We start from the raw sequence: 27,755 nt of genomic DNA, 5'->3' as shown, positions 1-27,755 counted from the left end.
CGACGTTTCACATCTGAATATGACTTCTGACGACTCTGAGCTGTCAATAGTCGATCCCGGATAAGCTTTACTTTTTCTATGGCTTGCTGAACTAGGTCTGGCCCGTGTAATCCAGATTCTCCAACGTCGAACCACACTATAGGTGACCTACACTTTCGTCCGTAAAGAGCTTCGTATGGAGCCATCTGAATGCTGGAATGGTAGCTATTATTATATGCGAACTCAATTATCGGCAGATGACTATCCCAGCTACCTTTGAAGTCTATTACACAAGCTCGCAACATATCCTCCAGTGTTTGAATAGTACGCTCAGCCTGTCTGTCTGTCTGGGGATGAAATGATGTACTAAGACTTACTTGAGTCCCCAATCCCTTTTGGAAGGACCTCCAAAAGTTAGCTGTAAATTGAGCTCCTCTATCTGAGATAATAGATATAGGTACACCATGCAGTCGTACTATCTTCTTAATATAAAGCCTCGCATAATCTTTTGAGGAATACATAGTTCTAACGAGCAGAAAATGGGCTGACTTTGTGAGCCTATCAACGATCACCCATATTGAATTGAACTTACACTGGGTACGCGGTAAACTCTCTCTAATACGATCAAATAAGAAAGATCGAGAAACCACGCTAGCTAGAACCCGAATGGGCTCCGAAAGGTCCAATCTCACAAACTGGCTGGCTAAGGCCTGAACATCCATCGCCATAGGCCTCTCCGATGCTGGTAAATAAGCCAAACTCCCCAAACACTCTGCCCGGCGACTCAAAGCATCGGCCACCACATTGGCCTTGCCCGGATGATACAAAATAGTGATATCATAGCCCTTCAGCAACTCTAACCACCTCCTCTAGCGCAAATTTAGATCCTTTTGCTTGAACAGGTGCAGCAACCTCCGATGATTAGTATAAATCTCACAAGGCACACCGTACAAATAATAACGCCAGATCTTCAAGGCGTGAACAATGCTAGTTAACTCAAGGTCATGGACAAGATAATTCTTCTCGTGTACCTTCAACTGTCTGGACGCATAGGCAATCACCTTACCGTCCTGCATCAAAACCGCTCCAAGTCCAATCCTCGAGGCGTCACAATAGATAGTATAAGACCCCGAACCTGTAGGCAATATCAAAATTGGGGTTGTAGTCAAAGTTGTCTTGAGCTTCTGAAAGCTCGCCTCACACTCTTCTCTCCACTAGAACGGAGTACCCTTCTGGGTCAGCCTAGTCATAGGGGCTACAATCGATGAAAAAACCTACACAAAACGATGGTAGTAACCTGCTAAGCCAAGAAAACTGCGAATCTCTATAGCTGAGGATGGTATGGGCCAACTCTGCACTGCCTCTACTTTCTTTGGATCCACCTGAATACCCTCACTCGATACCATGTGGCCTAAGAATGCCACGGAATCCAACTAAAACTCACATTTTGAGAACTTTGCATATAACTTCTTTTCCCTCAGAGTCTGGAGCATTGTCCATAGGTGTTGCTCATGATATTCCCGACTCCGGGAATACACCAGAATATCATCAATAAAGACAATGACGAATGAGTCAAGATATGGCTGGAACACACTATGCATCAAATGCATAAAGGTTGTTGGGGCATTGGTCATCCCAATACATAACAAGGAACTCGTAATGACCATACCGAGTCCTGAAAGCAGTCTTCGGGATATCTGGCTCCCGAATCTTCAACTGATGGTAACCTGAGCGCAAGTCAATCTTAAAAAACACTCGTGCACCCTGAAGTTGGTCAAACAGATCATTAATACGAGGCAAAGGATAACGGTTCTTCATTGTAACTTTGTTCAACTAGCGATAATCAATACACATACACATAGAACCATCCTTCTTCTTCACAAACAAGACAGAAGCACCCCAAGGTGATACACTAGGCCTAATAAAACCCTTATCAAGCAATTCTTAACTGATCCTTCAACTCAGGAGGAGCCATACGATACGGAGGAATAGAAATGGGCTGAGTGCCCGGCAACAGATCAATGCCAAAATCAATATCTCTATCAGGCGGCATGCCCAGAAGATCAGCTGAAAACACATCAGGAAAATTTTGTACTACTGGGACTGAATCAACTGAAGGGGTATCAATACTGACATCTCTCACATAAGTTAGATACGCACCATAACCCTTCTCAACTATACATTGATCCTTAAGGAAAGAAATAACTCTACTGGGAGTGTAATCTAAAGCACCCCTCCACTCAATATGCGGTACACCTAGTATAGCCAGCATTACGATCTTGGGGTGACAATCAAGAATAGCATAATGGGGAGACAACCAGTCCATGCCCAAGATAATATCAAAATTAACCATGCTGAGCAACAATAAATCGGCTCTGGTCTCAAAACCACTAAGAGCAACCAAACACGACTGATAAACGCGGTCCACAATAAGAGAATCTCCCATAAGAGTAGAAACATAAACGGGGGAACTCAAAGAATCCCGAGATATATCTAAATGCAAAGCAAAATAAGAAGACACATAAGAATAAGTGGATCCTGGATCGAATAGAACCGATGCATCTCTGTGACAAACCCGTATAATACTTGTGATGACAGAATCGGAGGCAACAACCTCGATATAGGCAGGAAGGGCATAGTATCAAGCATGTCCCCCCCTCTAGGACGACCTCTACCTCCCCGACCTCCACCTCTAGCTAGCTGAGCAGGTGGGGTAGCAACTGAAGCTGTAACCAAAGCTTGAGAACTCTACGGGGCATGATGTGGCTGAGAAGTCTGTGGAGGTACACCCCTTCTAAGTCTGGGGCAATCCCTCACAATATGGTGTGTATCACCACACTCAAAATAAGCTCTGGGAGGACGTGGTAGAAGTGACTGGCTCGGGCCAGATCTGTTGGACTGAACACTGAAAGCACCCCACGCATGAGGCGCACTAGATACTGGAGGTGCATAATAAGGCTCATGGGGCCTAGGAGGAGATGGAATACCACTGGTTGCTAGAAGATCTAAATGAACGGGGAGACTCATATAACCCCTACTATGATGACCTACAGCTGAGGCACGAGCACCAGAATAATGGCTCGAATCTCGAGATTTCTTGGCCTCCCTCTCCTCTCTCTCCCTAGCATGCATACCCTCAATCCTCCTAGAAATGCTCACCACCTGCTGTTAAAAAATATCCATCTCCAACTCCCGAGCCATGCTAGACCTGATGCTGGGAATAAGCCCCTTAATAGATCAGCAAACCCTCTCGCGAACAATAGAAACCAAGGCTGGGGCATGTCTAGCCAAGCTGGTGTAACGGACAGCATACTCCGAGATAGTCATAGTACTCTGGCGCAAATGCTCAAACTCTGTGTACCATGCGTCCCTGAGGCTCTGAGGAACAAACTCTCTTAGGAACATATCTGAAAACTGGGTCCAAGTCAGTGAAGTTGCCTCATCCGGACTGTCTAACTCATAGGTGCGCCATCACTCATCGGCGGCTTCTCGAAGCTGGAAGGCAGTGAAAGAAACCCCACTCGATCATGATATACCCATAGTGCGGAGGATACAGTGACACTCCTCCAGAAATCCCAAGGCATCATCTGATGCTAATCCACTAAATACAGGAGGATCATACTTCTTGAACCTCTCAAGTCTCCGCTGCTCATCCTCTAAAGCCGCTGCCCTGTCCTCGGGCTGACCTGGGACTACAGGCTATACAAGAATAATGTATGGGACCTTATCAACATGCACTCGCTGCTCAGGAGTGCAGGCGGCGGGAGTCTGTGCTCCTCCCCTAGCCTGAGATGTGGCTACAGCAAAAGGAAGCAACCATGCCTTAGCCAAAGTGGTGTACATGCTCATGAACTGCGCAAGAGTCTCTTAAAGAGTTGGAGTAGTAGTAGCAGTAGGCGTATTAGGTGCCTGGACTCTGGCTGAAACTACTGGTGGCTCATCGGTGGCAGCTCGCGCGGGTGCTCTGGCTACACCGCATGTGTCTCTTTGGCCTCTACCCCAGCCCCGACCTATGACGGCTATAGTAGGGGGCGTAAATGCCTGATCATCTCGGGTAGCACGTGTCCTCACCATCTGTGAGACAATAGAAGATAGAAGTTTAGAATTGTGATATCATAAATCTCGCATGACAAGGAAATCAAATGAAGTAGAATTTTCCTAACAGTTACATAGCCTCTCGTAGATAAGTACAGACGTCTCCGTACTGATCCGCGAGACTCTAATAAACTGGCTTGTGATTCATGATTCCTATGAACCTAGAGCTTTGATACCAACTTGTCACGACCCCGATTCCCTTCCATGAACCATCGTGATGGCACCTAGTCTCTACGACTAGCTAAGCCTAACAATGTGGAATATAAACAACAATTGCGGAAGAAATAACTAAAACCCGAAATAGAGAAATACAACAGTGTTTAAAATGCCGCTCGACATACACAATAACAACTCTCGAAACTAATAACATTTTCCAAAACCCGGAATCTCATGATCACAAGCCTTTGAATGTCTACAAGCATCTAACTCCAGAATATCTAACAAAGAAACGAAAGTACAGAAGGGCTAATACAAAAAGGGAGAGTAGAAAGGGACTCATCGGTCTGCGAACACGACAGATATATCTCAGAGTCTCTACGAGCGCCTTGTCTCAAGCGTGATAAGTCTGAGTGGAAATACCTGGATCTGCACATGAAAAATATGCGCAGAAAGGGCATGAGTACACCACAGCGGTACTCAGTAAGTGCCAAGCCTAAACTCGGTCGGGTAGTGACGAGGAAGGTCAGGGACCTATTGAGGTTAAATAAATATAAGGTTCAACGGTGTAGAACAAAACAGTATAAGTAAGTACAACAGTAAAAGTAACACATGATATAAAGGACAGCAACAACTACTACAGAGGCAAAGTAAACACAGAAAGAAATACCGCTCAGCACAAAGATAACAACCGGGGATCTCCCAGGATACTGTCCTATAGTCCCAAATATAAATATCTAGTGGATCTCCCGGGATACCATCCCGTAGTCTAACTCATAATGCGAGGGAAACTCCCAAAATACTGATCCGTAGTTCCAAATGTAAATACTCAGTAAGGGGGAATCTACCGGGTGTAGTCCCGTAGTTCCAATGTAAATGTGCAGAGGGATCTCCCGGAATACCGTTCCGTAGTCCCAAAGTAAACATATAGGGGGATCTCCCAGGATACCGTCTCGTAGTCCCAAAGTAAACGCACAACAACAACAAGAAGAGTACATAGTTCAATTGAAGTTCCATACCAAGGTAAAATAGGTATTCGAACCTAGCATGCTGCACAAAATCCAAATAAGGCAATTTGAGCAAATAAGGCAATTAAGTCAATTAGACAAGCTTTCCTAAGCTAAAAACAAGCTTAAATTGCAAGTAGTATAAACAGGAAAAGAAACATACTAGTAATTACTTAATGAAAACTGGATTTTCAAAAATTAGCATAAGTACTCACTCGTCACCTCACATACAAGGCATTTCAATTATCAATAATACTAAATCCTAAAGGGAGTTTCCCCCACACAAGGTTAGGCAAGCCATTTACCTCGAACAGGCTCAAAATCAACCTGAAACCACGTTCTTGCCACGAGTACTCGACTCCAAATGGCCCAAATCTATTCAATTCAATTGCATAATGTAAACACACTTCAAGTAACTGATTCCACAAATAATTTCTAACCTAATACGCGAAATTAGGAAAAATAACCAAAATGCCCCTCGGGCCCATGTCTCAGAATCGGGTAAAATTTATATTTTCAGAATCCCCATACTCTTATGAGTCTATACATATCAAGAACACTAAAATCAGAGTTCCATTGACCCCTCAAATACCCATTTTAAAGTCTCTTAATCTCAAGCCCTAATTACCCATTTTGCACTGCTTTTTCCTCAATTTTTCACCACTACTTAAACCTTTAATCACATATAAACGAGTTATGAAGTCAAGAATATTACCTCCAAGCGATTCCCCTTTGGTTTCCTCAAAAATCTCCCTCAAAAGCTTCAATCCCGTTCAAAAATGGTAGAAAAATGAAGAAGGGTCGCGGATTGGCTATTTAAATATTGCCCAGGTTTTTATAAAAATTCTTCAGTGCATTTGCGATCCATCACACACGTTTACATAGCACTAACTCTCCTCCCTCTACACGATCGCGGACACCCAACCGCATTCGCATAGAGTAACCAATCACCCCCTTCCACACGCGCCCACATTGTGCGTTCGCGTACAACCTCATACGACCGCACTACTTTGACTCCTCACACTTCGTGATCGCGGACCAATCCTGGCGATCGCATAGCACAAATTCTGCCGCCTCACCAACAAACCTATGTGATCGCAGCCCCACTATTGCGATCGCATATAAAGAAACTAAAACCAAGATATACAGCACCAACAACAGTTCTTTTAAGGCCAAACACCATCCGTTAACCACCCGAAACACACCTAAGACCCCTGGGACCTCAACCAAACATGCCAACTAATCTTAAAACATCATTCAAACTTGTTCCAACCTTCAGAACGGCCAAAACAACATCAAAACACCAATTTTACATCGGATTCAAGCATAAGAATTCCAAAAACTCTCAAATCACGCTTTCGATCAAAAAGTCTATCAAACCTCGTCCGAATCACCTAAAATTTTGCACATACATCACATTCAATACTACGGAGCTACTCCAACTTCTGGAATTCTATTACGGTCCTCTGATCAAAATCTCATTATCGAACCGGAAACTTCAAAAATTCAACTTTCGGCATTTCAAGTCTAAATTAGCTATGGACCTCCAAAACACAATTCGAACACGCCCCTAAGCCCGAAATCACCCAACGGAGTTAACAGAACCAACGGAATTCCATTCCAAGGCCATATTCACACTAATCCGACTACGGTCCAATTTCTAAAACTTAAACTCATTTGGGGACTAAGTGTCCCAAAACTCTCCAAAACTCAAAGTCAAGCATCTCGGCAAATCAAAATAGCAGAAACAAATACGGGTAAAGTAGTTAATAGGGGATCGGGGCGTTAATTCTTAAAATGACCTGCCGGGTCGTTACAAAAATGCGTGTAGCTATTTCGAGAAAAATGATTTTCAAAACTATATGTAAGGCTCATGCGGTGATATAAGGAAAGATTGTGATTGAAATTGTAAAATATGACTACGAGGCGGTACCTCAGTTGTGATTCTTATTGTATATTTCACATTGAAAAGAGTTATTGGTTGAACAGTTCTTGTTGCTTTTATTCTTCTTTGTCTTATTTGTTTTGTCCGTATTTGATTATTTGTGTTTCTCATTATTTGCTTCCTTGTTGTTATCTTTTTGCTTACAATTCTGTCGTTAGTTTACGTTACTAGACTGCTTTGTTATCATTCATTTCTCCACCTTCTATTACTTCCCCTTAGTTATAATTTTGTTCTGTTTATCTTGTCCTAGTATGTGTCTTGACCTGGACTCGTCACTACTCTACCGAGGCTAAACTTGGTACTTGTTGGGTACTGTTATGGTGTACTCATACTACGTTTCTGCACATTTTTGTGCAGATCCAGGTACGCCTGCCCTTGCTGGATGCTAGAGATTGATTGTTTAGCTACTTTTAGGAGACTTCAAGGTATACCTGCCCGACATCCGCAGGCCTCGGAGCTCCTTCCTTTATCTTTCCATCACTGTTATTTTATTTATCATACAGTGTTGTAGCAGAAGTTTTAGAATACTTTGTAAAGCTTATGACTCAGTTCTAACATATTTTTGGGAGTTATTTGTCAGTTGTGTTGTTGAGATTTATTATGATAATTTAATAGTTTAAATTTGAGGTTTTATTTTTATTTTCGCTATTTCTCTATACATGTTGGTCTTACTTACTCTTAGCCATTATAACATCGTAAGGTGGGAAGTTGGGGTCATGACAGATTTAATCTATTTATTTCCACTGCGGCACTTATCCCAGATTGAATGACAAGTAGTGTATTTGGGCGTGTGAAGGAAAAAAATATTGTGCAGGTAGGTGTACCTTATTCTTTTCTCATCAATTTTTGGCATATATAGAGGAAGATGAAGTTAAGCCATTGATATTTCATGGCCTTTTTATAGTATTTAGCAGTTAGTAGTAATCCTAAAATTTGTATCAATATTCTTTACAAGACAAATGAATCTCATTTCCTCTAATTTTGTACTTCGCCAAGTATGTGAGAATTTTTCTTCTCTTCTCCTATTTGAGGTACTTACATAGTAATAATTGCTACACTTAAATTGAATGAGATAAATTGAAAAGAATAATATTCTTTTTTTAAAACGAAAGAAATAAGAAACAATAATACATAAAATAATGGTAGGAAAGAGGGAGTAGAAGGAAACAAGAACTAAATAATGGATGATAGACTAAAAGAATCTTTTAGAAAAGTTAAAAGTTTTACGGTTACTGAATGGAAAAAATCAATTATATATATAGAATATTTAAGACATGAATAATCAAATAATAAGATTCTTGAAATATAGAACTTGAACAATATCGCGCAACATTTATCATCAATTATATATATATATATATATATATATATATATATATATATATATATATATATATCATACTATATTATAAGCATGAAGATTTTTAGGTGAAATTATTTTACTAAAATATCCTTTTAAAAACTAAGTAACCATTTTATCCTTAAGCCAAAAAAAAAGAGATTATTTTTGTTATTTTTATTTATTCGATCGATCTTGTAGGATGTCAGTTTTGTAAGTGTAATTATTTTAATTATTTAGCCTTAATTGTTTGTTTCTTCATCTTGCACAAATGATTACGTTCATTACGTCCGTTTTGTAAGTTTAATTATGTTTATTATTCAGCCTTGATTGTTTGATTCTTTATCTTCCATAATTACAATGTAGAAAAATGTAAAGACATTTTAGTAATAAATAATATTCATATTGTGAGTATCTATTGTTGTCTGTAAATTGAGTATGTTGCAATATTCCTCAATTGATGTAGTAAAAATCGTCTTTCTTTATCGGTGACATATCATGAATATTTGGCGGACTTCAAGCTGGAAGCCTTTGTACTACTTGTAACGACCCGATCGGTCGTTTTGAGCTTTAGCACGTCAATCAGTGGTTCGAAGCGATGAGCAACTTCACTTCAGGTAGCATGACTTGTACGCATAGTCGGAATTGAAATTCAGGGAGTTCAGAGTTGATTTGGAAAGAGAATTCTCATTTCGGAAGCTTAAAGTGGAAAGAATCCGACTAAGGGTTGATTTTGAGTAAACGACCTCGGAAACGGGATTTGAAGGTTCCAACAGGTTCGTATGATCATTTCGAACTTGGGCGTATGTTCGAATTGGGTTTTGGATGATCCGGGAGCATTTCGGCACCTATTGTGGAAGTTACCATTTTGGGAAGAATTTCATAAATTTAGGTTACAGTGCATTTCAGTGTTATCGATGTCCATTTTGCTATTCTGAATCTGGAAATAGCTCTGTATGGTGATTCTGGTATTGGGAGCACGCCCGAAAGTGGATTTGGAGGTCTGTAGGTCATTTTGGAGTCATTTGGTTAATTTATAATTTAAAGGTTTTGAGAATTTTGACCGGAGGTGGACGTTTTTATATCGGGGTCGGATCCCGATTCTGGAAGTTGGAATAGGTCCGTAATATCGAATGACTTGTGTGCAAAATTTGAGGTCAATCGGACGTGATTTGATAGGTTTCGGCATCGAATGTAGAAGTTTGAAATTCTAAAATTCATTAAGCTTGAATTGGAGTGTGATTCATGGTTTTAGCGTTGTTCAATGTGATTTGAGGCCTTGAGCAGGTCCGTGTGATGTTATGGGACTGGGTTGTGTGATTGGATGGGGTCCTAGGGGCTTCGGGTGTGTTTCAGAATAGCGTCGGAGTATTTTGTGAAGAAATTAGATTGTTGGTTCTGGTGTGATCGCATTTGCGATGCATGGGTTACAAATGCGACCATCGCATTTATTGTACTTTGATCAGGTTTGGGTCATTTTGGAGTCATTTGGCAAAAGTTAGAAATTTAAAGTTTTTGAGAAGTTTGACCAGAGGTGGACTTTTTAATATCAGGGTTGGATCCCGATTCCGGAAGTTGGAGTAGGTCCGTAATATCGAATATGACTTGTGTGCAAAATTTGAGGTCAATCGGACGTGATTTGATAGGTTTCGGCATCGAATGTAGAAGTTTAAAATTCTAAAGTTCATTAAGCTTGAATTGGAGTGTGATTCATGGTTTTAGCGTAGTTCGATGTGATTTAAGGCCTCAAGCAGATCTGTGTGATGTTATGGGACTGGGTTGTGTGATTGGACGGGGTCCCGAGGGCCTCGGGCGTGTTTCGGAGTAGCTTCGGAGTATTTTGTGAAGAAATTAGATTGTTGGTTCTGGTGTGATCGCATTTGGGATACATGGGTCGCAAATGCGACCACCGCATTTTCGAAGGTAGGTTCGCATTTGCGAACCTGGGGCTGCTGAGGGAAGATCGCATTTGCGAGGAAGATATCGCTTTTGCGATGCTGTCCTCTTCGCATTTTCGAGGATTTTGTTGCAAATGCAACCATGGTAGGGGGCAGTTGGGCTTCGCATTTGCTATGCCATTGTCGCAAATGCGACTATCGCATTTGCGAGCCAGAGGTCGCAAATGCGACTTCTGTGTCTGGTGCAAGGGCTTTTTTATTTCGAGACTTAGCCCATTTCCCTCATTTCCCACTTGGTCATAGGCGATTTTTGAGAGCATTCTGAGAGGGTTTCCATCATCATCAAGAGGTAAGTGATTTCTACTAGTTTTGAGTTAAATACAAGATTTATATATGAATTTAGACATGAAAAATTATAGAAAATTTGAGATTTTGAAGAAAAACCTAGAAATTGGTATTTTTAGATTTTGACCACGAATTTGGGCATGGAATTGGGAACAAATTATATAATTTTTTTTATTTTTTTTTTGGCAATTCGCTAGGCAAGCGCCTAGGGCTAGTTTTTTATTAATAAACGAAAAACAAAAAAATACAACAATTAGGAAAAGTATAAATAAGGGGGACAATAGCACCGGTATTGTTACCCATATGCCTTGGCTATATAATCACTCCTATGCGCCTCACATTGCCTTACGATGGTAGCCTCATGTAGAGGATTCATGGTGTAGCTTCCGCCAAAGTCTCACGAGGGCATATAATCTCATAGCCGTGTGGATGTTTTTCCAAAGGCATAGGACCAAGGCAGCACTAAACTGTGTTAAACCTTACCTCACCAATCCTATTGAGGCAAAGAGAAAGCCTCATCTTCTAGCAAGCATGTAAAAAATAGGAACTTGAAAGTACCAAATACTCTATGATCGTCATAGAGTTTATAACACACTCTATAACGCTATTACAGGTGATGATGCTTTGAAAATGATAAACTAAGACAATGTAGAAATTAGAATCTTGCCCCTCATTTATCAAACTTGTGAGTTCTTCAATTTGAACTTCCTTAAAATCCTCTTTAACTGTCTTCAAATAATCTTCAAAGTTCTTCATTTGTTTTCGTATCTATTGGACTTCGTAGATTTGGAGGGGGCAACCCCTTTTTTCTTTGCAGCTCTTATTGGGAGTTGCCTGAGTGTTATTTCTTGAGTCACCTTCTTTTTTTCAGTTTTGTTAGGAGCGAAATCTCCAGTTGTAGCCGCCTCTTCCGGACAAGATTGTCACGACCCAAACCGAAGGGCCGCGACGGGCACCTGTTGCCTTACTCAACCGAGTATCAACGTAACATATCTTTCTTATTATATTATCGTGAGTAAATGAGCCAGAAAACCCGTCATGAGATAACAAGAATAAAACATAAGGGAATACTCAACATATGAAGACCCAACATGATATACAAACTAATATATGTGACATACAGGCCTATAAGGCCGACATGACCATTAGTAAACTCGAAACATAGGCCGACAAGGCCATACAATTATCCATACACCTGACATCTGTCTACAAGCCTCTAAGAGTACATAAAATCATAAAGGTCGGGACAGGGCTCCGCCATACCAATCAATACATATCCAAAGCATACTGACCAAATAGGCAACTCCGGAGCAAGTGGAGTGCACCAACACCTTCGCTGAGCTGATAGCCTACTAGGAGGACTGTCAACCTATCAATCGGGACCTGCGGGAATGAAACGCAGCGTCCCCAGGCAAAAGGGACGTCAGTACGAATAAAGTACCGAGTATGTTAGGCAGGAAAGCATAAACAAGAACAGTAATGTAAAGAGAGAGATAGAGGAGATACAACCTGTAACATCTGAGTGCCTCTAGGGGATATGATATGAAATGCATAATACATATATATACATAAACTTTTTAAAACATTCGCCTATGTGGGCATCATCATCATCATATCGTACCCGGCCTCAAATAAGACTCGGTAAAAGCGTACCCGACCATCATAAGGTTCGGTAGAATCGTACCCGGCCACGTGGAGCTCGGTAAACCCAACTGATCAGTGGTTGCACAATAGGTGTCGTACCCGGCCGACTATAGAGCGGCTCGGTAGAGTAAAATAGATACTATATATAATGCATGCTAGACTCATGGAATCACCTTCTAAACCTTTTGGAGTGACTTAAGAACATTATGGACATCCATACCCTCAATATGAACCTTAGTAGGATTCAAGGATCATACACACTTGCTTAGAATAATTTTATAAGGAAAGAACAACATGGACAACCTTAGTTGCTAGGAGTAGATCCGTTATGAAGTAGCGTATTTATTTCACTTTAGATCATGCCAAAAGAAAGAAGAAAGTTCCTTAACATACCTTAAACCCGTTGAGTCCTTAATCACTTCCAAGCAACTCTTCAAACAAGTCAACTCAATCTATCATAGTATAAGGAGATTCAAAATCAGTGTTGAGCAAAGGCTAAGTCTATAACTTAAGCTAGTAGCTCGTTTACGTAAATTTTGGCAGCATCTCCCTTGTAACAAGGGTCTCCTCCAATACCATATACAAACAACAATGACCAGAGCAATCCATCAATACATAATTATCAATATCAAGACACCATATAACAACAACAAGTCACAACTACATTACGACGAGCGGCAAGCTCCGATTGGAATCCATATACCCCTTATCAATACTTATAGACTTATTACTTCAACATAAAAGTATCATTAACATGATAATGAAGTCATTAATCAATGATTACAGCCTTAAACCATATATTTATAACAACGAAAATAATCCACAACTTTAACTATCCTCAATTAGCAACTTTATTCACTAGTTCATGTCTAGCCCATCCATTTAACTTAATCAACATCAAGATAACCTTAGGCACAAGTAAGAACACAATATAAATACCTCCTACAGTAACTTCAAGTCAAAATCCAAGTTATATTCAGTTTACAACAACCCTCAATAGCAATACAACACCATAGAAGTGACTTAAGCTAACCCAAGTATTATCTTATAGTTTATCATCCTAACAACTTAACCAACATACAAGCAAGATTAAGAACACCTTAGAAAGCAGCAACAACTTGGAATTTCATCCAAATACAGCCCACAACAATCCTCAATGATAACACAACCTCAAAGAGGTGTTGTTCTTCACTAGAACTAAGTTTTGATGTTGAAATATGGTGTAATCACTTTGGAATCACTTCAAACCCTTGTGGTATATGTTTAGTAGGGTTAGGAGAAGTTTGGAGACGAATATTAGTTGAAAAATGAGCAAAAATAGGCGTTCAAATCATTTATAAATTGAAGTAGGTCAACCACCGCCTAAGTGGGTCCCATTGGGAGCTGTTTGCGCGGTCTCGCGAAAACACGAATATCTCTCTACTCCGATGTCGTATTGACAAACGGTTTAATGCGTTAGAAACTAGACTCGTAGATATTAAATTTGGTAGGTAGAACACCCCATTATTCCAAGTATATTTGGAGATATTCTCAGATACATTTGACCTAAATTTCAGCAAATTTGTGAATGTGACTTGTGATGACCTTTGTCAACTCTTGTTCCACAACTTGCTTGCCTTCAAAATATAGAAAATTATTATTATACGACTAAAATAACTCATAGAATAACCTCCTTAACATGTTAAGAACCCTAGTCTCACCCCAAAGTACATGTTATAACATTCCAAACTTGTCGACTTTTGACGAAACTTATTTTCTTCAATTGGTTTAGCTTCTAAGATTTCCAACCCTCTTGGTACTCGTTATTCATGATCTTAAATATTTGTAACCTCCAAGGTAACATGATTAACTTACTTTATTTTCTTCCAAATATAATCTCATTTCCGAGCTTACATCAATGACTTATGACGTACTCTCACGTATGAAAACTTGGTAACATCTTTCCCCCCTTTGGAACATTTGTCCTCGAATGTTGATTGATGCGCTTATCAGTTTCATAAACTATAGATCTTACGAATAATTTAATGCTCATCTTTCCATCTAAGCCATTGTTTTGTGAATAAATCTAAACGCTTGGGCATTCCCCCCTTTTAGGCCTCTTTGTCACGCCATGACATGTGGTCGGAATTCTTCCAACATCGTAACATTTGCTACCTTATGTCATGCAGTATGTACGACTGTGTCCTTGTATGAGTGCCTAGTGACTCGTATTCTCTTTTTCCTCCATCTTTTAGCCAATCTCTAAGCCTCACTTTATGAACATATACAGAATTATGACAAGTTGTCCCTCTAGGCATCTATAGGTGTACTGATGTCTTTCGCTTGGTACTTTATCGAACTTAAGACTATTTCTATCTCTTGTTTCATAGCCTTGTATATCTATCCTTATGGATTTACTACATCTAGGTAGGTTATACTATACCATAAAACTTACTTCGGTTTATTATTACCGAGGTTTGCTACCCAACTCCAGGTTACTCTCTCGCTGCTTATCCTATATGTATAAATCTAAGTCCTTTAGTGCTTCCTCATTATTATTCATCTAAGAATAACAAACAAATCTCATCTCGAACTTTGGAACTTGTACCCATCTATTGTTTATTCACCTTAATGTTGATCTATAATCTATCACTGATAACTTGCAACCTCTTACGTAATACACTGTCACTAGGGCTCACATCTTATCGGGGAACATATGAAGTGATTTTCCTGATCCACCTAGGGATAATACTATACTTCAATAACCGTATTTCATTGCATCCCCAACGCGATTCATCTTATAGGGGTATTCTAATCCCGTGCAATTAATGAAATCCATATCTCGTTAAATCATTACTCAATCAAAGGCCTAAGCATTATCCTCTTATCTATCACAATTACACCCTTATTCTACTACCAGGACAACATTCCATCTCTTCTAAATGCACCTAGTCTCAGACTCCTCTGTGTTCATTCAGGCTGTACCGAGCTTTTAATTACATATGGAAATCATCTGCTCCCTTGTTTTGATGGGTTTAATCCCGAGGACATACATATTCTCGTCACCTTCTCACTCACCTTTTCATATCCTTTCTCCTACCTACCTAAAACTTTGTTGCTCTATAATACTTTACCTTAGGACCTACACCGATCTATTTATACTACCCGCAACCTTCATTTAACTTGCTAGCACCATAAATTTCCTTTCGTGCCTTCTCAGTTGTCCTTAAATGTAAGCAATTACTTTTGCTGGTCGTTTTATCACTTGTTGCATGAATATTTGGCTTGTCTTTTTGCCCACGAATACTATAATTTCCTGTACCTCATATGATCTCAAACATCACCTTTGATGGCTTTTTTTTACCATTCATTAGCCATGATAGGTGCCACTTTCTTATGGAGTGTATACAATATTGTAGTGAGACTGTTGTTACAGGATCATTTACTCTTTAGCTCACTATGCTTAGGTGGAAACCTTCTTCCTTATTTCATCAGCTAGTCTTTCATTGTAGTACTTAAAGAGACCTTCTGGCTCTTGTAAAGTTGCGAGCTTGATATATCGTACACCCGAAGGTAATTTTCGTTATTCTTACTCGCCTATAATAATCCTTAGTTACATAAATTTATGCCTTTGTGCTCGTAGGGTTACTTCTAAGCTCAAATTTTTATTGTCTCCTTAGTGGCACTCTCTCTTATTTTCATAAACTTAAAAATGGTACCTTTAACTACCTCAACTCCTATCTGAAATTTTTTTCAAATGATTGTGATCTCGTATTTGCGAGACTGAATTCACTATGCTGCGATTCACTACATTTATCTTGCATGATCTATTGATTTATCTGTGACCTCTTGTCTAGCCATAACTGGGCTCTTCCTGAATCAACTACTAATTACTCGTTGGTCCATTCTCATATATATATATATATATATATATTCTGCATAATCCCTCTTGGGATATATCCTTTGTCTTAACTTATCTCTCGCCACTAGCTCCTGATGTATCAAGTGTCCATTCACACTTATTTATCAATAACATCCTGGCCGGAAACTTTTACTGCCTCTCTCTGATGTCGTGCTTGTATAATGTTCTGGAGTCGCAACATATCTGCAGGAACTGAATAAATGCAACATCATCCCTTTCTCCTTTTTACCACATTCTTTTTTTACCATTCCATAGTTAACTGAACCGCTTAACTCCGACTTAATATCATATCACACCATATTCCCCCTTTAGGGGAGTACTAAGATTTAGTACTACGACGATCTACCTATAGTTGTTTTACCTTTTCATATTTGGCATCTTTTCACATTATCAATGAACCTTAATCACCTTATGGTAACCTTCTGTACCAGGGATAACTAAATTTCTTACGCACGAAGGTGACACCTATGGTAACTGGCACACTTAGTCCCTTAAGATTAACTCTGCTCAGAGTGCTTGCTTTAGGTAAGCGACTTCCTAAATGGCCTTTAAAGGTTATTCGTCTGTTGTCTATTCTATTATTGTTGGAGCACGATCTTTGAAATTCTCACGATGTCGACCATTATCAAAACCTCTGGTCCCTAATTCATGTTCGGTTTTATCTTGTTCACCAACCCATACTGATTTTTATTACTCTGAGGTCTAACCTTTCCTCCTGGTAATCACGTTGAAGTCACCATCTCATTTCTCGAAATAAGAATATGACTTTATGGCTTATACTCTTTTATTGCCTTAAGGCTTGTCACCTCTTGTATTTTCCTTCACTTGACTATAGACTCTTGTCATCGTGTCATATTTTGATTTACTGTTATCACCTATATATCACATCTTACTCATGATGCTTCATTTATTTTCTTCTTATTCTCCGGATAATATTCTTTTTGTCTATCACTTTATTCTGAAAACTTCAACAAAAAGTTCTTTCCCTATAAGCTCCCCTAGCTTCATCTCACTGGCTCTTGGGAATGCCTAACATTCTTTTTTTACTCGGGGCTAGAGTCATACTAAGGTAAATATTTGTCCCTTCTAGGATCCCACTGCCTATCTTCTGAAATTTCTGAATATTTCAGTATTCGTATCTGATTGTACTACTCTAGAGTTCACCATCTGGGTGTCTTAGAAGGAGATCTATTACCACATTTGCACCATCTTTCGGAAACGTTAGTTAATGATAACAACCTATGTATAATTTTTGGGTTACTCTAACTCCAACTGGATCCTTATATCCCATCTTTCTCTTAAATAATATCTGTTAGCTCCCATAGAACATAACTGAGATGGGTGTGGCCAATTGTACTTACCTCTGTCATTGATGAAGGTACCAAAATGCTTATATTTCTCTACCTGATTTGAAAATATTGATAATCTTCATTATCTGGGTGCCTCGTACCCCTCTTCACCTTACTTCTTTTACTTGTTAAAACTTGTATCTAGCTTCTGAATTCCTCATAGATTTTCACCATATTCGTGAATAGATATTCGTGCCTTAAGGCTCCTTATTAAGAAGCATACACATCTTAGTACACACATGATCTGTTGAAGACCTCATATTTACTCATCATAAGCATGATGTGAAATCGAGTTCCTCTGACTCAACTCTTCCACATCCATATGAAATCTCTTACCAACTGTCTTTGTGGATGTAGGTATCGTTGTATTACGACTAAAGTCGAATTTAGGAGTTTGAATTCTTACAACTGAGCTCTACTGCACGATCTAGAGTAAGAAGAGAGAGTTACAGACCTAAATGCCTTGTAGCCTCCTACTTATAAGTGTGGTGCACAACACACCCATAAACAAGACTCTACTAGACACGGCTTGTAGACTCCCTAGGACAGAACTGCTCTGATACCACTTCTATCATGACCCAAACCGAAGGGCCGCGATGGGCACCCGGTGCCTTACTCAACCGAGTACCAACGTAACATATCTTTCTTATCATGTTATCATGAGTAAATGAGCCAGAAAACCCATCATAAGATAACAAGAATAAAACATAAGGGAATACTCAACATATGAAGACCCAAAATGATATACAAACTAATATATGTGACATACGGGCCTATAAGGTCGACATGACTATTAGTAAACTCGAAATATAGGCCGACAAGGCCATACAATTATCCATACACCTGACATCTGTCTGCAAGCCTCTAAGAGTACATAAAATCATAAAGGTCAGGACAGGGCCCCACCATACCAATCAATACATATCCAAAGCATATTAACCAAATAGGCAACTCCGGAGCAAGTGGAGTGCACCAACACCTTCGCTGAGCTGATATCCTACTAGGAGGATTGTCAACCTATCAATCAGGACCTGCGGGAATGAAACCAAGCATCCCCAGGCAAAAGGGACGTCAGTACGAATAAAGTACCGAGTATGTTAGGCAGGAAAGCATAAATAAGAACAGTAAATGTAAAGAGAGAGATAGAGGAGATACAACCTGTAACATCTGATTGCCTCTAGGGGCTATGATATGAAATGCATAATACATATATATACATAAACTTTTTAAAACATTCGCCTTTGTGGGCATCATCATCATCATATCATACCCGGCCTCAAAGAGGACTCGGTAAAAGCGTACCCGACCATCATAAGGTTCGGTAGAATCGTACCCGGCCATGTGGAGCTCAGTAAACCCAACTGATCAGTGGTTACATAATAGGTGTCGTACCCGGCCGACTATAGAGCGGCTCGGCAGAGTAAAATAGATACTATATATAATGCATGCTAGACTCATGGAATCACCTTCTAAACCTTTTGGAGTGACTTAAGAACACTATGGATATCCATACCCTTAATATGAACCTTAGTAGGATTCAAGGATCATACACACTTGCTTAGAATAATTTTATAAGGAAAGAACAACATGGACAACCTTAGTTGCTAGGAGTAGATCTGTTATGAAGTAGCGTATTTATTTCACTTTAGATCATGCCAAAAGAAAGAAGAAAGTTCCTTAACATACCTTAAACCCGTTGAGTCCTTAATCACTTCCAAGCAACTCTTCAAACAAGTCAACTCAATCTATCATAGTATAAGGAGATTCAAAATCAGTGTTGAGCAAAGGCTAAGTCTATAACTTAAGCTAGTAGCTCGTTTACGTAAATTTTGGCAGCATCTCCCTTGTAACAAGGGTCTCCTCCAATACCATATACAAACAACAATGACCAGAGCAATCCATCAATACATAATTATCAATATCAAGACACCATATAACAACAACAAGTCACAACTACATTACGACGAGCGGCAAGCTCCGATTGGAATCTGTATACCCCTTATCAATCCTTATAGACTTATTACTTCAACATAAAAGTATCATTAACATGATAATGAAGTCATTAATCAATGATTACAGCCTTAAACCATATATTTATAACAACGAAAATAATCCACAACTTCAACTATCCTCAATTAGCAACTTTATTCACTAGTTCATGTCTAGCCCATCCATTTAACTTAATCAACATCAAGATAACCTTAGGCACAAGTAAGAACACAATATAAATACCTCCTACAGTAACTTCAAGTCAAAATCCAAGTTATATTCAGTTTACAACAACCCTCAATAGCAATACAACACCATAGAAGTGACTTAAGCTAACCCAAGTATTATCTTGTAGTTTATCATCCTAACAACTTAACCAACATACAAGCAAGATTAAGCACAATTAGTAGGCTGTTATACTCACCTTAGAAAGCAGCAACAACTTGCTAAATACAGCCCACAACAATCCTCAATGACAACACAACCTCAAAGAGGTGTTGTTCTTCACTAGAACTAAGTTTTGATGTTGAAATATGGCGTAATCACTTTGGAATCACTTCAAACCCTTATGGTATATGTTTAGGAGGGTTAGGAGAAGTTTGGAGACGAATTTTAGTTGAAAATGAGCAAAAATAGGCGTTCAAATCGTTTATAAATTGAAGTAGGTCAACCACCGCCTAAGTGGGTCCCATTGGGAGCTGCTTGCGCGGTCTCGCGAAAACACAAATATCTCTCTACTCCGATGTCGTATTGACAAACGGTTTAATGAGTTAGAAACTTGACTCGTAGATATTCAATTTGGTAGGTATAAAACCCTATTATTCCAAGTATATTTGGAGAAATGCTCAGATACATTTGACCTAAATTTCAGCAAATTTATGAATGTGACTTGTGATGACCTTTGCCAACTCTTGTTCCACAACTTGCTTGCCTTCAAAATGTAGAAAATGATTATCATACGACTAAAATAACTCATAGAATAACCTCCTTATCATTTTAAGAACCCTAGTCTCACCCCAAAGTACATGTTATAACATTCCAAACTTGTCAACTTTTGACGAAACTTATTTTCTTCAATTGGTTTAGCTTCTAAGATTTCCAACCCTCTTGGTACTCGTTATTCATGATCTTAAATATTTGTAACCTCAAAGGTAACATGATTAACTTACTTTATTTGCTTCCAAATATAATCTTATTTCCGAGCTTACATCAATGACTTATGACGTACTCTCACGTATGAAAACTTGGGATGTAACAAAGATTCAATCAAGTCATCCTCTTTTGCTTCTTCGGAGATGGCAACGCGTAAGTTGGCTTCAAGTTTTTGATTAGTTTCATATTGTATAACCATCCACAATGGTTCATGCCTCTTCAGTGTCTTTGCACTACATGGTTCATTTATGTTTGTCACTGAATCGTGGGATTATGCGTAAAGTTTATCTTTGAAATTTTCGGAATCCGGGCACGTGGGCCCGAGGGTAATTTTATCTACTTTTCAAGCGGAGTTGGGAATTGTTGTAAATAGGACTATAATGAATATTTGAGTATATATTAATGGGTTTGCATAATTATTGACTAGTTTCAAGTCGTTTGGCATCGATTTTGGAGGTTTGAGCGCATTCTTGAATTGGGAAGTATGCCTTGAGATGAGGTAAGTCTCCTTTTTAACCTTGTAACAAGGAATTAACCCCATAGGTAAAATAATTTAATATGTGCTCCTATTTGTGGGGGTTACGTAAGCACGAGGTGACAAGAGTCTGTGTGTAGCTACTATTATGCTTAAGTCCGGGTAATCTAGGACCCAAAAGCATGTTTTGCTTTTAATACTTGCAACCTGATTGTCGATTTAAAATGTTTAAATAATATTGAACTTGGTAAATAAACATCTAAAAGGCTAAACAACATTTTCTTGACTGTTAAAAGAGGAATTGTCATTTCCTTGGATAATTGCCCTTTGATGAATTTTTAATTAACTGTTTGAATGTGTTTATCTTTTGTGGAACGGGCCGAACGCCTCGGTAGATTAAGTAGAAGCATCTATGGTTCGCTCCATTCGACCCTCTGGCAGTGCACATTTTAAATATTATGTGGGATCGGACCGTACGACCTCGGCATGATTTGCGCATGCTTGTATTGCTTGCCTTGAAATTTATAAATAATGATATTGTCTCCCTGGTCAGAGATAAATTGATAAACGATGAAATATAAAATTGAAAACGTCTTATTATCAAAAGAATTGTTTGCTCACTTCATGATTTCCTTGAATTTACTATCGTTTTTAATAAATCCATGACTTATTATATTATTGATAGCCATAGTAAGTGTCGGGGTCGGCCTCTCATCACTATTTCTTCGAGATTAGACTGGATACTTATTGGGTACACGTTGTTTTTCTACTCATACTACACTTGTTGTGCATTTTTGTTGCACAGGCACCTGTATGTCTAGGGCCTAATGGGCGCAGCGGCATGGTTGATACAGAAACTTAGGTGAGCTGCATCTCTCGAGATGACCCGCAGTCAGCAGAGTCTTCTTCAGAGTAGTTGTATTTTCTATTCCTGTCCAAATTGTATTCCGGACAGATGTTGTATTTATTTTATTTTTCCTAATTGATGCTCATGCACTTGTGACACCGGGTTCTGGGATGATTATGGATTATCCATTATTGACATGTTTGAAAATAATATTATCCATCCTGAAATTTCATCTTTTTACTATTGAATTGAAGAAAAATCGTGATTTCAAAAATATTAAAACGAGAACTAAATTAAAAAATTATGGTTGGTTTGCCTGACAGCTGTGTCCGACGCCACCACGATCTTTATTGGATTTTGGGTCGTGACACTACTCCTCATTCTCAACAAATGAAAATATCTTAAATTGAAAAATATTGAAATTCGCCAAGTGTGCTTGTAACCTTGTAGTGAATAGGCTTTGGCGTTTGGTAAGAATAACTTTTATGATGAGGTTAGTCTTCTGTGGAAGGGGTTATAGATTTATTTAAGTTGAATATTTTGTAAATTGATATATAAGGTTGAATTTGATTAGGGGTATATTAGAACCAATAGTATAACGATAGGGGTATATTTAGACCAAAAGTATAACGAGAGGTATATTTAAACATTTTTTCATAGTACATGGGTATATTTGGATCTTTTCCGCATTAACTTTTATCTGCATACCCATGAAAGTTTTCTATTTTATATCCCAACTAAATTTCTATAAGTTTTTAAGCTTAATGTAGCTTAAAAGATGGCGAATGAGAAATGGAGGAAAATAAAATATTTGAGATTCCCTTCTTGACAAAGGGATATTGTCCCATATTGGAAAAGGAAAAGATTTTTTATGGGTATATATACAATTGCTCTTCTTCTAGCTCTTAAAGAGTTAAGAAGAAGGCAAGCCTCATGTCGTCCTCCTCGTTATGAATTCCTGGTTTATTGTTGCGCAAATAGTTATTTATGTTATGACCGTTTTACGTAAAAAGCCCTTCTGAAGAGATGCACCTCTTCAATTTGAGCTCAACATATTGGCTATAAATAGTAGTCCATTCTCTCATATTTTCCATACGAATTTCTGAGTTTTCCTTCTCTCTTCTGCATTGTTTTAACTACAAAGAAAGCAACAGTAAGTGTGATTTGCTACCGATCTTTGAAACGCTGAAACATTGGGGTTTGAAGTAACGCTACACCAGTGTATAATTCGTTCTATCTTAGGAGAAAATAATTCACAACCTTAGGTACTAGGAGGGGAATAAATTCTTTAAAGAAACAATGTGAATTCAATGGGCTCGGATTAAATTCTGTTTCATTTACATTTTTGTTTATATGTTATTTTATCTTCTCCATAATTATTTTACAAATACAATTTCTTAACAATTATTATAAGTTATTTTCAAAATTATTTATCGCGCGAAGCGTGAACTAATTTTACTAGTTTCAATAAATAATTTGAACCTCACTAAACATGGGAATATTTTCTCATGTTCATTTTTTTTTTTTTTTTTTTTGCAAGTACTTCATGAATCTAGCCGATTAGTTTTGAAACCCACTAGAATTAAATTAAAAACTAATTTAGGCTGAAAAAGTAATCATTTCCAATTTTCCTATAAAAACAGAAATAAATAAAATTAACTTAAAAACAGTAAAAAAAAAAGTATACTTTTTAAATCCTCAAACAAATTGTTCAAAACCGACTTGAGAAAGAAAAGATAATCCCATTCACCACCACGTCTCTCTCCAAAAAAAATTCATAGCACGGAACAAATAATCTACTCGATTGAAGTTGAATTTTCAAACGCATAAATAAAAATAATTAAACAAAAAGGGAATTTCTTAAAAATAAAAATTAAAAAAAAAAAAGCAAAAAGAAAAGGAGGAAAACAGATAAATACATATTCTGGGCACAACGCCTCTCCTAAAACATAGTACTACCCAGACACATGATTACCTTGAATTTAAGCTAGCGTTTGGACATAGATTGAGTTGAAACTTGAAAAAATAATTTTTGAAGTAGTTTTGAAAAATAATTTTTGGAAGTTGAAATTATGTTTGGACATGCATTTTATTTGAAAAAAAATTAAAGTGTTGTGAGTAGGAACTTGATTTTCACCCAAAATCTACCATAAACTAGATTTTGAAAACTTGAAAAATATTTGCAGAAATTTTTCAAAAACAGATCACTAATCTATGGACAAATAATGTTTTCAAAAAAAATTTGAAAAAAACTTGCCAAAATGTATGGCCAAACGGGGGCTAAGTTGCCGTTTAGCATAGAAGTGCGTGTGGCGGCAAGTAGTCTTTCCAATCATTAGTTAAGCTTATGTATGAAGAGAAATTTTCCTCCTCTGTAATTGTAACAACTCAATCTGTCGTTTTAAGCATTTGTATTCCATTCAACTGTTTGAAATCTTAAGTAGCTTTATATGATGTATTATAACTTGTGTGAATCCTCGATTTTGATTTTTAGGTGATTCGAGATTGATTTGGAAGAATGATTCTCAACTAGGAAGCATTTGGAAGAGTTGACTAAATTTGACTTTTGTGTATTTGACCCTGGATCGGAGTTTAATGATTCCATTAGGTTCGAATGGTGATTTTGGACTTGGGTGTATGCATGGATTTACTTTCGGATGTTTCTAGAATGTTTCGGCACTAATATGCGAAAGTTGGCAATTTGAAGGTTTGGAATGTTCATAAGTTTGACCAGAAGTTGACTTAGATAATATCGGGTTCGGATTATGATTTCGGGAATTGGAATAGCTTTGTTATGTCATTTGGAACTTGTGTGCAAAATTTGAGGTCATTCCGAGTTAATTTGATATGGTTTGGCACGAGTTTTGGAAGTTGAAAGTTCAAAAGTTTATTAAGTTCGATTTGAGGTGTTGTAATGACCCGGACGGTCGTTTTATGAATTTCAGCCCCGTTTTCCCTATTTCTGCTTCTTTATGTGTTGTTCAGTTATATTTTATCTTATCATATTGGTTGGTTCGGATTCGGAGTGGTCTTGGAGTGGATTGAGATACTTAGTCTCTAATTTATGAGCTTAAGTTGGAAAGGTCAATCGGATATTGACTTATGCATAGAAGGTCTAGGATGGGAATTCTGATGGTTCGGATAGCTCCGCTCCGCTAGGTGATTTTGGACTTAGGAGCGTGTTCGGAATGTTATTTGGAGGTCCGTGGTAGAATTAGGCTTCAATTGGCGAAATTGAAAATTTGAAGTTTTCGATCGGCTGTGAAAATCTTGATATCGGGGTCAGAATGGAATTTCGTAAATTGGAGTAGGTCCGTAGTGTCATTTGTGTCGTGTGTGCAAAATTTAAGGTCGTTCGGAGGTGATTTGATAGGTTTCGGCGTTGTTTGTGAAATTTGAAAGTTTCTAAGTTCTTAGGCTTGAATCCTAGGTTGTGTTTTGATGTTGTTTGGAGTGATTCAAAGGTTCGACTAAGTTTGAATGATATTATAGGATATGTTGGCATGTTTGGCTAAGGTCTCGAGGGCCTCGGGTGTGTTTCGGATGCTCAACGGGTCATTTTTGGACTTGAAAGGTTAGCAGATTTTTGCTGGTATTTCTGTTGCAAAATTCGCGATCGCGTGAGAAGGCTCGCGATCGCGTAAGTTGATCAGGTGAAACATCGCGAATGCACGAGTTAAGTCGCATTCGCGTAGGGTTATGTGGACCAAAGTTGGGGCCACGCATTTTTTCATCGCGAACACGATCAGTGGTCCGCGATCGCGTAGGAGAGAGAGGCAAAGCATCGCGTTCGTGTAGAGTTAAGTCAGGAGCCAGCAAAGTTGTTCTTCGTGATCGCGAGGGTCTTTCCGCGATCGCGGTTGAGGAAGCACCTGGGCAGAATGTTTAAGTTCAAAAATGAGGATTTTAGTCCATAAATTCAAAATTCATTAGAGAGCTCAGGAGAAGATGATTTTGGAGGGGATTTTCAGAGGATTGATTTGGGTAAGTGTTCTTCACTCCAATTTGGTTAAATTTCATGATTATGTCTTGATTTTTATCATTTAATTTGGAAATTTGGGGTGAAAATTGGGGGCAAATGGAAGAAAGTTTGGAGAGTGGATTTTAGGGATTTGGAGGACCATTTGACGTCGGATTTTGGTGAATTTGATATGGGTAGACTTGTGAGCGAATGGGCTTTCTAGTTTTGTGATTTTTATCGGATTCCAAGATGTGGTCCCCGGTGGTCGGGTTCGGCCAATTTCGGGATTTTTGAGTTAATTTGATAATTTTCGTATGGCCTTTGTTCCTTTAGCGTGTATTAATGATAATATACTGATTTTGGTTAGACTCGGAGCATTTGGATGTTGACTCGAGAGACAAGGGTATCGCGGGCTAGAGTTTTGGCTTGGTTTGAGGTAAGTAACGCTTCCAAACATGGTTCTGAGGGTTCAAAACTCCGAACTATGTATTCTATGATTAATACTGAGGTGACGCAAATGCCAAGTGATGGGCATGTGGGCGTACATCGTGAGAATTGCGGCCTGGATCATTCTATGGTACTGCTTAGTGGCTCTTTCTTGGTTGATATCTGTGTTCTGATTATGTGACTAAGTTAATGAGCTGTAAATCATGCTAATTATCATGTTAAGGCTTCACGCCGATACTGTTAAGACCCAAGAGGTCGTTTCTTGTTGTCATATCATTAGCTTCATTGATATTCTGTACTCAGTCTTGTTCATGCATATTATATCATGTATTAGTCTCGATTATTGTTATTTGGCATATCACATCATTGTTTCGGGCTAGTATCATGACATTTTGAGCCTGTGTATGTGAGAATGGAGAGTGATGACTGAGTGAGGTCGAGAGCCTGATATTGAGTGACAGTATGGGATCGGGTTGCATGCCGCAATGGGATATTAATTATGCCTTCGTTGGTTTGTTATAGCGTTTGGGCTAAAAGGAGCCCCTCCGGAGTCTACACAACCCCAGTGAGCGCAGATGATATTATTGAGGGATGGATCTTCCCTGGACATGGATCTTATCCGAAGTACTTATTATCTGGAGATGGATCTTCTTCATAGGCTGGAATGTCCTTCCTCGATACTGGATGACTGTTGTCGGTGATGTGTATATATTTCGGGATGGATCTTCCCTGGGCCTTGTGAGCCATATACAGTACCGAGTGGTTGTGAGGTTCTTATTGTTATTATTTGGAGATAGATCTTCTCCATAGACTAGAATGACCTTCCTCAGTACTGAATGACTGCTGTCAGAGATGTATATATTCCGGGATGGATCTTTCCTGGGCCGTATGAGCCATATATAGTACTGAGTGGACGAGAATTTGAGATTGTGGGGACATGAGGCACTCAGCATGGTGCATTTCATATAGCATGTGCATTGGCATCTAGACGTAGCAGAGTTACACATCCTTACCCTGTATATACCTGCTTTGTTTTACTGTTTGAGCTGTTTATTTAACTGAAAGCATGCCTACGTTTTTGTACATTATTTCTGTTACCTTTGCTGAGGTTGAGTTCGTCACTACCTATCAGTCCAAAGGTTGGACTTGTTACTTACTGAGTTGGTGTACTCACGTTACCCCCTGCACCTCGTGTGTAGATTCAGGCACTTTAGATCCAGTGGCAG

The sequence above is a fragment of the Nicotiana tabacum genome, chromosome 3, assembly GCF_000715075.1.
Source record: "Nicotiana tabacum cultivar K326 chromosome 3, ASM71507v2, whole genome shotgun sequence".
NCBI lineage: Eukaryota > Viridiplantae > Streptophyta > Magnoliopsida > Solanales > Solanaceae > Nicotiana > Nicotiana tabacum.
The sequence above is the reverse complement of the archived record's forward strand: the minus strand, read 5'-3'. Positions refer to the sequence as shown.